General features: G+C 39.2%; 1 protein-coding gene across 1 annotated transcript in view; it reads right to left on the reverse strand.

Annotated features, from left to right (window-relative positions):
* LOC133645436 (collagen alpha-2(IX) chain-like) overlaps positions 1-799 on the reverse strand; it is a 6,739-nt gene extending 5,940 nt beyond the window's left edge. The window contains exons 1-2 of the mRNA XM_062040270.1: positions 637-799; positions 1-84 (exon numbers count right to left, since the gene is read on the reverse strand). The exon at positions 1-84 is cut by the window's left edge and continues 374 nt beyond it. The gene's annotated coding sequence lies outside the window, so the exon portion shown is untranslated. The remainder of the gene's footprint in view (positions 85-636) is intronic.
* Between the last annotated feature and the right edge of the window lie 9,487 nt (positions 800-10,286).

The raw sequence follows: 10,286 nt of genomic DNA on the forward strand, positions 1-10,286 counted from the left end.
TTCTCCAGACATACCCTGTCACAAACAAACAACAAACAACAAACAACTCACCTGTCCTTTAGGACCAGGTTCTCCAGACATACCCTGTCACAAGCAAACAATCATGAGTTACTGATTTTAATGATTGTAGGCTCTGGTCCTTTAGGTTTGATTTCCTCCGTTTAGTAAGCACAGCACCAAGAAACGTTTGTGTTTCTACATGTAGAGTTCAACTATGAAAAAGTTTGAATGCAGCGTTAAAAGATTGTCCAACAATAGTCCGTACAAAAACATGCAGAATGAGGGTTCCTACTAGTGGCGGGGCAAACAATACTGAAACACAATGACTCACTTAAAAAAAAAAAAGTACTATGAATCTATAATCTATACAAGATTCATTTCTGCTCAGCTATTCATTAAAACTAAACCAGGGATGTCCAAAACTTTACCACAAAGGGCCGCACACTGAAAAGTTATCGAATGTAGGGGCCATTTTGATATTTGTTGTTTTTAAAACCTTAAGGTCTTTCCTTGAGGATTGGTAAAAGTCCTAGGGACCCAAAAGGGGTCTCAGTCAAATAATATATTATTTATCTTTGCTTCAACATTTAAATATCAATAGGTCAACTTCAGAAAGTCCAAAATGACTGTTCTTACCTTTTCACCTTTCTCACCAGCCAGCCCCTCCACACCAGGGTCTCCCTTCAAGCAGAAAACTGAATATTTGTTAGTGTTTCATGAAATAATGAAGGCTCCAATCATTCACAAACAAAAGTGATACTCACAATGTCTCCTTTGGGTCCACATCTTCCTTGGAAGCCCTTTGAATGACAAGAGACAAACTTATACATGTATGACATGGTGGAGTTAAAAATATACTGTAAATACGTCTTATACATGATAACTAATTCCAGTACTTTCTATAAAACACTACCTTTAGGAGAAAGTGTAAGTATTGATGCCCTACTGTTTAGGACAGAAATACTTGTATAATTTACTTTAGACCTTTAGAAGAATGTATAAGTATTGATGTACTACAGTACAAGGACAGAAACACTTATATAATAAAATGTTGACCTTTAGGGGAAAGTGTAAGTATTGATGGACAGAAACACTTATATACAATCTTTACAAAAAAGTGTATGTATTAATGTACTGAAATACTTATATAATACACTACCTTTAGGAGAAAATGTAAGTATTGATGTACTACAGTACAGGGACAGAAACACTTATATAATAAACTATCTTTAGAATAAAAAAAAATTATTCTAAAGATAGTTTACTGCTATATTTAGAATATAGAAATTCTCATAAGAACTAACAAGACTTCATGGCAGAGCCAGAAGCTGAGTTTTTAACATGGAGATATTCTCACTACTTTTCTTTTGTCGAGCACAAAGAAAAGAACATTTTAGTTAAATGTAATTTGTGTCTTGGATCAAAGATTGTCACACACACACTAGGTGTGGCGAAATGATTCTCTGCATTTGACCCATCATCCTTGATCACCCCCTGGGAGGTGAGGGGAGATGTGAGCCGCAGTGGTGACCGCACCCGGGAATACTGCCCAAAACAGCAATTCAAATCTGCTGAAACAACTACAAAAGCAACATGCTTCGACAAAGCTAGTAAAGACAGACACAGACTCCGATGTCACTTCAGCTCCACTTAAGGATTTGAACGGAGGGACTGCTAGCCAGGACAACATTGTTAGAGCCATTGCAGCGTATGTGCTAGAAGACATGCAGGCTATTTCTACAGTGGAGTCACCCGCTTTCAGGCAGCTAATTAGCATGATACCAGCGTTAAACAGCAAATGGCACGGAAAACATGTTCCAAGTACCTGGACAGTGAGTACATAAACATGGAAAGCAAGCTAAAGAAAACACTCCAAACTCTGCCTGTGCTCATCATTCATCATTGAAGGTATACACACTCTGTCAATTCCCTTATATACTCTTTCATTCTAGACTTCTAGAGTGGTTGATTATCACATCACTCTAAACGTATAGACTATAAAGTTCACAAACATCCTAGTGGGCCAGGCCAATCTTTCCTTTTCTCTAAACTACGTTTGTAAAACTGGGGAAATGCGTAGAGTGTTCTGGGCTTCAGTACAGTGTTGATCTCATGAAGACATGATTTTATTTTGGAATTTCTGGAGAGAAAAAAAATGCCTGCCATTTGTGTATGTCATGTGTGCCTTCCTTAGGTGAAGCCAGGTTTGTGTATGTCATGTGTGCCTTCCTTAGGTGAAGCCAGGTTTGTGTATGTCATGTGTGCCTTCCTTAGGTGAAGCCAGGTTTGTGTATGTCATGTGTGCCTTCCTTAGGTGAAACCAGGTTTGTGTATGTCATGTGTGCCTTCCTTAGGTGAAGCCAGGTTTGTGTATGTCATGTGTGCCTTCCTTAGGTGAAGCCAGGTTTGTGTATGTCATGTGTGCCTTCCTTAGGTGAAGCCAGGTTAGTGTATGTCATGTGTGCCTTCCTTAGGTGAAGCCAGGTTTGTGTATGTCATGTGTGCCTTCCTTAGGTGAAGCCAGGTTTGTGTATGTCATGTGTGCCTTCCTTAGGTGAAGCCAGGTTTGTGTATGTCATGTGTGCCTTCCTTAGGTGAAGCCAGCTTTGTGTATGTCATGTGTGCCTTCCTTAGGTGAAACCAGGTTTGTGTATGTCACGTGTGCCTTCCTTAGGTGAAGCCAGGTTTGTGTATGTCATGTGTGCCTTCCTTAGGTGAAGCCAGGTTTGTGTATGTCATGTGTGCCTTCCTTAGGTGAAGCCAGGTTTGTGTATGTCATGTGTGCCTTCCTTAGGTGAAGCCAGGTTTGTGTATGTCATGTGTGCCTTCCTTAGGTGAAACCAGGTTTGTGTATGTCACGTGTGCCTTCCTTAGGTGAAGCCAGGTTTGTGTATGTCATGTGTGCCTTCCTTAGGTGAAGCCAGGTTTGTGTATGTCATGTGTGCCTTCCTTAGGTGAAGCCAGGTTTGTGTATGTCATGTGTGCCTTCCTTAGGTGAAGCCAGGTTTGTGTATGTCATGTGTGCCTTCCTTAGGTGAAACCAGGTTTGTGTATGTCACGTGTGCCTTCCTTAGGTGAAGCCAGGTTTGTGTATGTCATGTGTGCCTTCCTTAGGTGAAGCCAGGTTTGTGTATGTCATGTGTGCCTTCCTTAGGTGAAGCCAGGTTTGTGTATGTCATGTGTGCCTTCCTTAGGTGAAACCAGGTTTGTGTATGTCATGTGTGCCTTCCTTAGGTGAAGCCAGGTTTGTGTATGTCATGTGTGCCTTCCTTAGGTGAAGCCAGGTTTGTGTATGTCATGTGTGCCTTCCTTAGGTGAAGCCAGGTTAGTGTATGTCATGTGTGCCTTCCTTAGGTGAAGCCAGGTTTGTGTATGTCATGTGTGCCTTCCTTAGGTGAAGCCAGGTTTGTGTATGTCATGTGTGCCTTCCTTAGGTGAAGCCAGGTTTGTGTATGTCCTGTGTGCCTTCCTTAGGTGAAGCCAGGTTTGTGTATGTCACGTGTGCCTTCCTTAGGTGAAGCCAGGTTTGTGTATGTCATGTGTGCCTTCCTTAGGTGAAGCCAGGTTTGTGTATGTCATGTGTGCCTTCCTTAGGTGAAGCCAGGTTTGTGTATGTCATGTGTGCCTTCCTTAGGTGAAGCCAGGTTTGTGTATGTCATGTGTGCCTTCCTTAGGTGAAACCAGGTTTGTGTATGTCACGTGTGCCTTCCTTAGGTGAAGCCAGGTTTGTGTATGTCATGTGTGCCTTCCTTAGGTGAAGCCAGGTTTGTGTATGTCATGTGTGCCTTCCTTAGGTGAAGCCAGGTTTGTGTATGTCATGTGTGCCTTCCTTAGGTGAAGCCAGGTTTGTGTATGTCATGTGTGCCTTCCTTAGGTGAAGCCAGGTTTGTGTATGTCATGTGTGCCTTCCTTAGGTGAAGCCAGGTTTGTGTATGTCATGTGTGCCTTCCTTAGGTGAAACCAGGTTTGTGTATGTCACGTGTGCCTTCCTTAGGTGAAGCCAGGTTTGTGTATGTCATGTGTGCCTTCCTTAGGTGAAGCCAGGTTTGTGTATGTCATGTGTGCCTTCCTTAGGTGAAGCCAGGTTTGTGTATGTCATGTGTGCCTTCCTTAGGTGAAACCAGGTTTGTGTATGTCATGTGTGCCTTCCTTAGGTGAAGCCAGGTTTGTGTATGTCATGTGTGCCTTCCTTAGGTGAAGCCAGGTTTGTGTATGTCATGTGTGCCTTCCTTAGGTGAAGCCAGGTTAGTGTATGTCATGTGTGCCTTCCTTAGGTGAAGCCAGGTTTGTGTATGTCATGTGTGCCTTCCTTAGGTGAAGCCAGGTTTGTGTATGTCATGTGTGCCTTCCTTAGGTGAAACCAGGTTTGTGTATGTCACGTGTGCCTTCCTTAGGTGAAGCCAGGTTTGTGTATGTCATGTGTGCCTTCCTTAGGTGAAGCCAGGTTTGTGTATGTCATGTGTGCCTTCCTTAGGTGAAGCCAGCTTTGTGTATGTCACGTGTGCCTTCCTTAGGTGAAGCCAGGTTTGTGTATGTCATGTGTGCCTTCCTTAGGTGAAGCCAGGTTTGTGTATGTCATGTGTGCCTTCCTTAGGTGAAGCCAGCTTTGTGTATGTCACGTGTGCCTTCCTTAGGTGAAGCCAGGTTTGTGTATGTCATGTGTGCCTTCCTTAGGTGAAGCCAGGTTTGTGTATGTCATGTGTGCCTTCCTTAGGTGAAGCCAGGTTTGTGTATGTCATGTGTGCCTTCCTTAGGTGAAGCCAGGTTTGTGTATGTCATGTGTGCCTTCCTTAGGTGAAGCCAGGTTTGTGTATGTCATGTGTGCCTTCCTTAGGTGAAACCAGGTTTGTGTATGTCACGTGTGCCTTCCTTAGGTGAAGCCAGGTTTGTGTATGTCATGTGTGCCTTCCTTAGGTGAAGCCAGGTTTGTGTATGTCATGTGTGCCTTCCTTAGGTGAAGCCAGGTTTGTGTATGTCATGTGTGCCTTCCTTAGGTGAAGCCAGGTTTGTGTATGTCATGTGTGCCTTCCTTAGGTGAAACCAGGTTTGTGTATGTCATGTGTGCCTTCCTTAGGTGAAGCCAGGTTTGTGTATGTCATGTGTGCCTTCCTTAGGTGAAGCCAGGTTTGTGTATGTCATGTGTGCCTTCCTTAGGTGAAGCCAGGTTAGTGTATGTCATGTGTGCCTTCCTTAGGTGAAGCCAGGTTTGTGTATGTCATGTGTGCCTTCCTTAGGTGAAGCCAGGTTTGTGTATGTCATGTGTGCCTTCCTTAGGTGAAGCCAGGTTTGTGTATGTCATGTGTGCCTTCCTTAGGTGAAACCAGGTTTGTGTATGTCACGTGTGCCTTCCTTAGGTGAAGCCAGGTTTGTGTATGTCATGTGTGCCTTCCTTAGGTGAAGCCAGGTTTGTGTATGTCATGTGTGCCTTCCTTAGGTGAAGCCAGGTTTGTGTATGTCATGTGTGCCTTCCTTAGGTGAAGCCAGGTTTGTGTATGTCATGTGTGCCTTCCTTAGGTGAAGCCAGGTTTGTGTATGTCATGTGTGCCTTCCTTAGGTGAAGCCAGGTTTGTGTATGTCATGTGTGCCTTCCTTAGGTGAAGCCAGGTTTGTGTATGTCATGTGTGCCTTCCTTAGGTGAAACCAGGTTTGTGTATGTCATGTGTGCCTTCCTTAGGTGAAGCCAGGTTTGTGTATGTCATGTGTGCCTTCCTTAGGTGAAGCCAGGTTTGTGTATGTCATGTGTGCCTTCCTTAGGTGAAGCCAGCTTTGTGTATGTCACGTGTGCCTTCCTTAGGTGAAGCCAGGTTTGTGTATGTCATGTGTGCCTTCCTTAGGTGAAGCCAGGTTTGTGTATGTCATGTGTGCCTTCCTTAGGTGAAGCCAGCTTTGTGTATGTCACGTGTGCCTTCCTTAGGTGAAGCCAGGTTTGTGTATGTCATGTGTGCCTTCCTTAGGTGAAGCCAGGTTTGTGTATGTCATGTGTGCCTTCCTTAGGTGAAGCCAGCTTTGTGTATGTCACGTGTGCCTTCCTTAGGTGAAGCCAGGTTTGTGTATGTCATGTGTGCCTTCCTTAGGTGAAGCCAGGTTTATAGCTATATTGTTATTATGCTGTTTGTTACTTATGTTGCAGCTATTTCAAATACTTTGGTCAATGATATATTCTCCAGTGCAATAACCCTAACCCTAACCCAGCCCTTTGAGACACTTGTGATTTAGGGCTATATAAATAAACATTGATTGACATTGATTGAACAGTACTGAAATGAAGGCTAAAAGGGCATTAATCCGAGCCTTAAAAAAAAAAAAGAAAAAAAAAAGTAATTAAATAGTTACTTTTCACAGTAACACATTACTTTTTGGTGTAAGTAACTGAGTTAGTAACTGAGTTACTTTTGAAATAAAGTAACTAGTTACTGGTTTTCAGTAACTAACCCAACACTGGTTACGATTTTGATAAAATGTTTTAATTTTCTATTTAACTCTATGGAAAAAGTCACAAGGACGCTGGTTAATATTAAATATGATTATTCAGGGTCAAAAGATGTGTGTTTTGAATTTGTATGGGCCAAATGTTGATGAACCTTCCTTTTTTGAAGAAATAAGTGACATGCTGCAAGAACAACAAGGGGAAATGATTACTGTAGGGGACTTTAAAGTTGCCTTGGATAAAGTTCTGGACCGAAAAGGGAATTTTTCAATGGATTATCATCCTCAATCTTTACAAAAGATGAAAAATGTTATGGATGCATTTAATTTAATTGATATCTGTAGATTCAAAACCCCTAGGTTAGTACAGTATACATGGAGAAGACTAATCCAGGCAAGTCGTCATGACTATTTTATTGATATCATTTTCATTGCTAAACAAACTGACTGCAATATCAATCAATGATAAATTGTGTTCTGATCATAATTGTATAGGATTAAATATTGCAATTGAAAAAAAAATTTGTCCCACGGACCGGTGGGGGTGGGAGTGGGGGTGGGGGGTGGGGGGTGGGGGTGGGGGGGGGGGGGGATTTTAATTTATTTTTTTTACATAAATAAATACAATCATGTGTGCTTACGGACTGTATCCCTGCAGACTGTATTGATCTATATTGATATATAATGTATATATTGTGGTTTTTATGTTGATTTCATATAAAACAAATATATATATATATATATATATATATTTATTTTTATTTTTTTAATTTCTTGTGCGGCCCGGTACCAATCGGTGGTTGGTGACCACTGTTTTAAGGGATATGCCATTGCGTACTCTTCATGGGGGAAAAACAAACTTAAAATGGCAGAACAGGAATTAAAGAAGGAAATTGAGGATTTACAAAAAACATTGATAGTAATGATAATCTAATTATTTAGCAAGAATGCCTTTACAGCCAAACAAGAGGAGTTAGCACACTTAGTTGAAAAACAATTATTTTAAAGTTAGGACTGCAACAGAGCAATCTGGATGAAAACAGGTGAAAAGTGTTTAAAATTCCTTTTAAATATCCAAACAAAAAATAGTTCTAAAAAGAACTTTTCCAAACTTAATAAAACATATGGAAAGGTATTGGATAAACACACCACCTTGTTGAAAGAAATGTATAATTACTTTAGAAATATTTTTGCTAATCCGGTAATCTCTCTTGAAACTAAAAAAATGTTTCCAGAAAATGATGAAAGAAAATTGAATTGAGAAGAAAGCCATTCATGTGAAGGCCTCATTAGAGAGGAAGAACTTGTGGAAGCTGTTAAGTGTTTTCATCCAGGGAAAATCACAGCATTAGATGGAATAGCTATTGAGGTTTGACAAGTATTTTATAAAGACGTTAAGAAACTATTGCTTTTGTAGTTATAAGTACTCATATAAAACAGTTTTTTTGTCTAACACTCAAACAGAAGGTCTTGATTATTTATTATTGAAACAGGAAATAGATGGTCAGTATAAAGACCCAGTTTATCTAAAAAATTGGAGACCAATTACACTTCAGTGTTACGATGCTAAGATCCTGGCAAAATGTTTGGCTACACAACTCAAGTCTGTTTTGTCAAATATTAGGATCAGGGTTAGGGTCAAATATTATTCACCAAGATCAATCAGGTTTCCTACAAGGAAGAAACATAGGAAACAATATTAGACAGTTATTAGAAATTATAAAAAATTATAATATGGAAATTAAAAGAGGAATCATTTTTGTAGCCAACCTGGAGAAGGCATTTGACAAAATTAGCTTAGATTTTATTTGTAAAAGCTTAGTTTTTTTCTATTTTGGCAACACACTGGATCAAGACGCTATATATTAAAAATAACTGTAGAATCATCAATAATGGATACATCTCTGGGACAATACCTCTATTAAGAGGTATTTGTCTTTGTCTCCATACTTATTTATTATTGCTATGGAAATATTGACGATTAAAGTTAGATTGAATAAAAATATTGAAGGGCTCAGTAATAATAATATTGAAAGTAAAATAATGTATGCAGACGATACAAGCTTCTTTATCAGCCCCAATCCTCATTGTTTGCGAAACCTTCTTAATCTTTTGGACATATTTTACAGCAATCTGGGTTTAAGCTTAATTATGATAAATGTAAAATATTAAGAATCGGGAATCTAAAGGGAAGGTTATTTCGAATGGAATGCAAAGTGACTGTTTTGTGGACAGATGGACCAGTTAACATACTTGGTGTTGTTGTCCCAGAGAAGCTGGAAGATCTAGACTCAGTAAATTATGATAATCGACTAAAAAAAGCTGGATAAAATTATGCAATTATGGAAAGGGAAATCCTTAACCTTGTATGTTAAAATATCTATTGTCAAATCGTTAATAATTCCTCAATTTATTTATTTGTTTTTGTCATTACCAGCTCCATCACAAAACTTTTTTAAGGTTTATGAGCGGAGGGTCTTCGATTTTGTCTGGGACGGCAAACCAGAAAAGATTAAAAGAAAGGTTTTGTACAAAGAATATGAATACGGGGGCCTGAAACTTCTCAACCTTGAAGCTATGTGTCTGTCTTTAAAAGCATCAATTGTTCCAAAGATGTATTTAAACACTGAGTGGTACACAAATGTCCTGTTGGACAAAAAACATGTACTGTATCAAAATAAATTGTATAATTTTTTTCCAAGTGATCCCCTCCCAGAGAGTCTGCTGGGAAACATGGCGGGGTTCATAAAGGAAACAATCCACTCATGGTGGTGTTTTCAATTTGATGTGCCAGAAAAAAGAGATGACATTTTGCAGCAGATAATATGGATGAACTCTAATATTGTAATAGATGGAAAGCCTTTCTTTTGGAAAAATATGTTTGAAAGAGGAATCATTTTTGTCAATGATATTATCAATGAGAACGGTAAAATTATGAAGTATGATGAATTTACAACTACCGTATGTGATGCTTGCTCAAGCTTTTCTTTTAATCAACTAACCGGAGTAATTGGAAAAAGATGGAAACAAATAATTAATTATGGAATTACTAAATTATTAGTTTGTAAACCTCTAATAAGAAATGATGCGGTCCTCTCCAAGGTTTCTCATAGTCATTCACCGACGTCCCACTGGGGTGAGTTTTTCCTTGCCCGTATGTGGGCTCTGTACCGAGGATGTCGTTGTGGCTTGTACAGCCCTTTGAGACACTTGTGATTTAGGGCTATATAAATAAACATTGATTGATGATTGATTGATTGATAGTTGGCAAAAAGGAACTAAAATAAATAGAAAAAAATATAATTTTTATTTAATAGAGAAAACTTTGAAGGCTGCCCCATACAACACATATGGAAAATGGGAGGACTTTTTTGACTGCTTTTTGACTGATACCATATTCAAATTAATCTACAAAACTACTATCCATGTGCAAAATCGTTATTTTCAAATTAAAATTATCTATAACTTCTTACCAACGGGAAAAATTTTAAAACTATGGAATGCGACAGAGTCGGATGATTGCCGATTTTGTTGTCAGGAGCCTGAATCCACCCTGCTTTTGTTTTGGTGTTGTCATATTGTGTCTTCCTTTTGGGTGGAAGTAGAAAAAATGTGTTTAAGGATTGGTTTGTTTATGAAGCTTAATGTGGTTTCTGTTATTTTAGGAGAGTTCATTGACAGTCATGACTTAGTCAATTTAATTATAGTACTCGGTAAAAGGTTTATTTTTAAGGCCAAAAACAGATATTCACTTAGTTTTATTCTCTTTAAAACATGTATTCAGTATTTCTTAACTTTAGAAAGTTATATGGTTGAAACCGATATTGATGCCAAAAAACATTTAAAAAAGATGGGAAGTC

This window comes from Entelurus aequoreus, unplaced genomic scaffold (assembly GCF_033978785.1).
Source record: "Entelurus aequoreus isolate RoL-2023_Sb unplaced genomic scaffold, RoL_Eaeq_v1.1 HiC_scaffold_81, whole genome shotgun sequence".
Taxonomy (NCBI): domain Eukaryota; kingdom Metazoa; phylum Chordata; class Actinopteri; order Syngnathiformes; family Syngnathidae; genus Entelurus; species Entelurus aequoreus.